The sequence below is a fragment of the Euprymna scolopes genome, chromosome 46 (genome assembly GCF_053919585.1).
Source record: "Euprymna scolopes isolate OS-2025 chromosome 46, ASM5391958v1, whole genome shotgun sequence".
In the NCBI taxonomy this organism is placed as follows: Eukaryota; Metazoa; Mollusca; class Cephalopoda; order Sepiida; family Sepiolidae; genus Euprymna; species Euprymna scolopes.
This window is the reverse complement of record NC_136527.1, coordinates 139,391,626-139,396,625: the sequence shown is the minus strand read 5'-3', so window position 1 is coordinate 139,396,625 and position 5,000 is coordinate 139,391,626. Positions and strand designations below refer to the sequence as shown.

The following is a 5,000-nucleotide window of genomic DNA, read 5'->3' as shown; positions in this document are numbered from 1 at the left end:
AACAAACTTCGCATAATATTTCAGTTTACATGAAAATTCTCTCGAGTTGATTCGAAATGCAAAATAGATTACTAGGAAGAATGAAGTCCAAAATAAGTCCAATGCAATAGCCCAAAGAGAAGTCTGCCCCAGTCAAATGGGACCTAATAGTAAAAAAAGAGAAATCCAGTATGAGAACCTTCATCATCGGCTTAATTAGAAAAAGTCATTTTAGATTAAATTTTAAAGTAATTAAGTTCTTTTTTCTTTTCCCCTCTTGAACGATATTGTATGTCACGCAATATTGTTTGAGTGCTTATTCAGATAGGCACTTATGGCGGCAATAAAAATAAAAAAATTGCAGAAAGTCTGTATGATGTATTTTCTAGGTATCCATCACAGAACGAAAATAGCATCTTCTAAAAATCGCATAATTTGAGTAAGTATTTCTAAGAGCATAAATAAAAAATGGTTATATTTCATTTTTCACCATCAAGATCAACAATACTCCATACATGAGCGAATGGTGGCGTTGGTGAGGTACTTTCAGGTAATTTTTTTTTTTTTTTACACAGTGATCACCACTTATCAAGGCCCGGAAGCCACTCAGGGATAAGGGTTATTGCAAATACATTACGTTAGTGTGGAGATTTGATGAAGTGTTTACTTAAGGGGGCGGTTCATTAGGAATTTGTTAACATTGGACTTGAACACATCCAAGTTGTAGTCCGGTGGGAAGCAGGCAGAGGGAACAGAGTTCCACAGGCGTGCAGTTCTAAGAAAGAAGCTTTGTTCATGGAATCCACGTTTTGATTTAGGCACAGATAAAGAGTTGGGGAAATTTTTCACAGTGGATTCGGCTAGACGGGTGTTTTTCATGAAAAGATTGGCGAGGGGGGACCAGAGATTGGAGTTCAGACGAGCACCTGCCATGGAAATAACGACAAAACAAGGATAGGCTCGCAACGTCTCTTCTGTGGGAGAGAGGTTGCAGGGTAGAGAAAAGGGCATTCCCCACTAAGCCACGAAGTCTATTTTGTACTCTGTCAAGGCAGGATAGGCGATTTTTTGCAGCTCCTGCCCAGATATGGCAGCAGTATTCCATGCTTGTCTAATGTATCTTTAGACATAGCTATTGGTGGCTGAAAATGTTTTGTTTTTTTTAATTATTAAAGGAGACGATCTTAGTCTTGGCAGCATTGGCCATTACCATCTTTTTATTTTTGCTCTCATTCAACTACCGACTGGAGGTCTTCCTCTAGGGTTTCTGCCCTTGCCCACCTGTCGGACTGAGTGTCAAGAACGGATCCTTGACGGGTACTCTACATGTCTCCCTGCAGCCGAAGCTGCTAGGAGACACATCCCCCATCATCTCGAATGGGGGGTATGACACCAATTATTTCGACGATATGTGTTTATTTGTTTTACATGTCATAGAGCAAGATGTTGTCAGCAAATATAACCATCTCAGAGACTATTGTATTAGGGAGTTTTTTTGTTTTTTTTGAATATCAGGAATAATAGTGGTCCAAGGAAAACCCCCTGAGCTACCCCCGCATTTATATCATATTGTTTGGATGTACGACCATCGATGACAACCTGGGTTCTTCTCTTATTTAAGACTTGGTGTGTTGAGTAAAGAAGCCCCCCCCCCCAAAAAAAAAATCAAAACAATAGGCAGCCCGGGTGGAGAGAGATGTTAAAAAAGAGTAGTAGGCAGGCAGGCTCGAACCCGAACTCGTAACGCAAGGGAGGAAACAAAGGTGAAAAAAAAATGCGACGTCTTTGCCGATGCATCCATGGCGTAACCGGAGGTCGCAAACATCGAAATTAAGGTTAGTCAATCGAAAGAAGACGATGACCTGCAAAAATGTCGGCGGAAAAATCGACCCCTCCTTGTAGAAAACTGGCGAGTTGAGGGTGAAGGAATTCATTTTTTGAACTAATTTTTCAATATTTGTCGTCCGAAAGATTGAGCTTTCAAACGATAATGCTTTCGTCATGTTGCAACATGTTTGTCGAAAGTTTTTTGTAGACATGCAAACGCACACACACACACACACACACACACACAGATTTTGCCTTTTATATATTAGAAGGATTTAATTATGTTAAATTATTCGACCAATGATACCGTCTGATCTGACTTTCCTGAGACGACCATCGTGCCATACCCTACCACTGCCCTCCCCTTCTCTGCTTTATGCAGCGTATGGTATATACGTTCAAAATTCCGTCAAATTTCCAAGTTTGAAAAGAAGGTCGGAGGTTACATTTTTTTTTGCATCAAATTTCAAACAAGTAAAATATTTGTTTTCCTAATATTACGTTGTGATTTGGCTTTCAAACGCACTTGATGCATATTTTATTTTTATTCAAATTAAATCAACGTTTCTAAATGGAACTCACACCCTTGACGTTATTCTCACGTTGCCTACGCACTGTTCCAACGTTTCAAAACACAACCGCTGAGATGCAACGCATGAGATACAATGTGCAACTCTTTACAAACAGAGGTTTCTTTCTCCAACTTTACAGCATGGCAAGGAAAAAGAAAAGAAAAAAAGACAGAAAGCAACATACTGAGGATGGAGCTTAGCACCGAAATATATTTTGGAGCTATTGAGTTTATTGTAAAGTTGGAGAAAGAAACCTCTGATTGTACCTATTTACTATGCCTCCCCACGGGACAGAGTTAGACACCAGGGTCGTTTTTTAACGTGGAGAAAAGGTACAAAAATAAAAATTGTCTCAGTCGTGAAGGATTTCTCCTCCACCGAAAGAGAACAAGAAATGAAAGTGCACAGCATCTGAAGAACAGATACTACACTTTGATCTTGACCAAAAACCTCTGATTGTAAAGAGCCGCGAATTGTATCTGAGCGATTGTATTTTGAAAAATATTTTTACAGCATAAAAAGAAAGAAGAAGAAAAGAAAAAAAGAAAGAAAACAAAATACTGAGGATGGAGTTTAGCTCCGAAATATATTTATGTTATAAATTTCACACAAGTAAAATATTTGTTTATTTTTCTAATATGACGTTGTGATTTGGCATTCAAGTGCACTTGATGCGTATTTCATTTTAAACATTTTTGAGTTATTGATTTTATTTTTTCCAGCTTTCAATTGTTGCATATGTCTGCTGTTTGTCGTTTTCATTTTGCTGGAGAATGTGTTCGCTACGCCACCGATCTACGATATCCTAACTAAAAGCCACATAGAAGGGCATACAAAAATGGTAAGCATATCAAAATTTGGTACTTAAAAATGAAAATATCAAAAAAAAGGTTATATTGTATGTGTCCGTTATGGACTGAAGATCCCCGAAAAAAAATTTTACTTAATTTGATCGAGTAATTTTCTTTTTTTTTTATACAGCAGAGAAACACATTTTTATGACAATGTGTTGATGTAGCCATCTTTGAATTTTTTTATCACGCCATGGATGGGTAAACTCAGTACCAAGCACTGACACTCCCACTCCATCTTTAATACAAGCTTTTATTCCGAAAATTCAAAATATGACTACCTTTTGCTCGGTATCATAGCAAATCGTTTTTCTTATAGTTTTAATATGAAAATACAATATCCATGAATTTATTAATAATTTTTATGTGATACTACAATATCCATAACTTTTTACTAATTTTAATTGTTTTTTAATAGGTTATTATGGGACTACAATATCCATGAATTTTTTAATATCCGTATATTATTTAATAATTTTTATGTGATAATACAATATCCATGAATCTTTTATAATTTTTATGTGATACTGCAAAATTTGTGAGTTTTAAAAAAATTTTTATGTGATACTATAATATCCATGATTTTTTTTATAATTTTCATGCGATATTGCGATATCCAAGAATTAAAAAATGTGTCATATTTTTAAGTAGTACTACAATAAAAATTAATTTCTTCATAATTTTAATGTGATACTAAAACATCTATGTATTTTTAAATAATTCTTATGTGATACTACAATATTCATGAATGTTTTAATAATTTTTATGTAATACTACAATTTCCATAAATTTTTGGCTATGTAACGCCTCCCTCAATGAGGTGGCTAGGACTCTTATTTCACTGGATCTCGGCACGTGGTCGTCTAGGCTCCTCGGAGGTTCTTACATAATCTGGTATGCTGAAAGCGAATATCGAAGCGGCAGGCAGGAAGAAAGACAACGATTGTAGTCTATCTACAAAAGCTTAATTCTCATAAAAATATGTACCAATGTTTTTACAATTCTCATTCAGATTTTGTAAGTTCTTTTCAAAGTCTCAACTCTCTTCACAGACAGCGACCGACGGATGGATGAGGTGGGGAGGGGTCACATCTCCCAGGGAACGGCGGGTTTATACGACCTGTTCTCCCCGAATTCAACGAGCAATCTGTTCAATTTTAGAGCGCATCGATCCGATGTGGGTGGTGTTGAAGTCTCCCCAGCCAATCAAATGACGCTAAGCCCCCAACGATCTGAGACCCCATTCAAGACTAGAATTCACATAACCTCGAGGTCACCAATCATCACTCAACGAGTACAATATGTTCGTCTAACATCCTTGCATTTCCTGTTATTGAGTTTTTCCCAAATAACAAAATATCTCGGGTCTTCCAACCCAAAAGAAAAACAAATATATCCATTTTGACAGTGAATTAAAATATATCTATATTTATCTTCTCTATCTTAAATCCTTGGGTTATCTTGTGTCATCCGGGAATACAAAGCTACTTCAGCGTAGTTCTAACGCTCCTCGATGGGGGGTTACGTTACAGCTAATTCTTATTTGATATTACAATATCAATGAATTTTTTATACTTTCTATGTGATGCTACTAGATTCTCGAATTTTTAATCGTGTTTACGTGATGCTAAAATATCAAGAAAATTTTGAATATTTTTTATGTGATATAACATTATAAATGAATTTTTTATGGTTTTTATGGGATACTACAATATCCATGAATTTTTTCATAGTTTTTATGTGAAAATACAATATACATTAATTCATTAAT

At 36.0% G+C, this 5,000-nt stretch overlaps 1 long non-coding RNA gene across 1 annotated transcript in view; it reads left to right on the top strand.

Annotated features, from left to right (window-relative positions):
- LOC145271183 (uncharacterized) overlaps positions 1 to 5,000 on the top strand; it is a 27,658-nt gene that overhangs the window by 22,381 nt on the left and 277 nt on the right. The window contains exon 2 of the long non-coding RNA XR_013865730.1: positions 3,101 to 3,219. This is a non-coding gene — a long non-coding RNA (uncharacterized LOC145271183). The remainder of the gene's footprint in view (positions 1 to 3,100; positions 3,220 to 5,000) is intronic.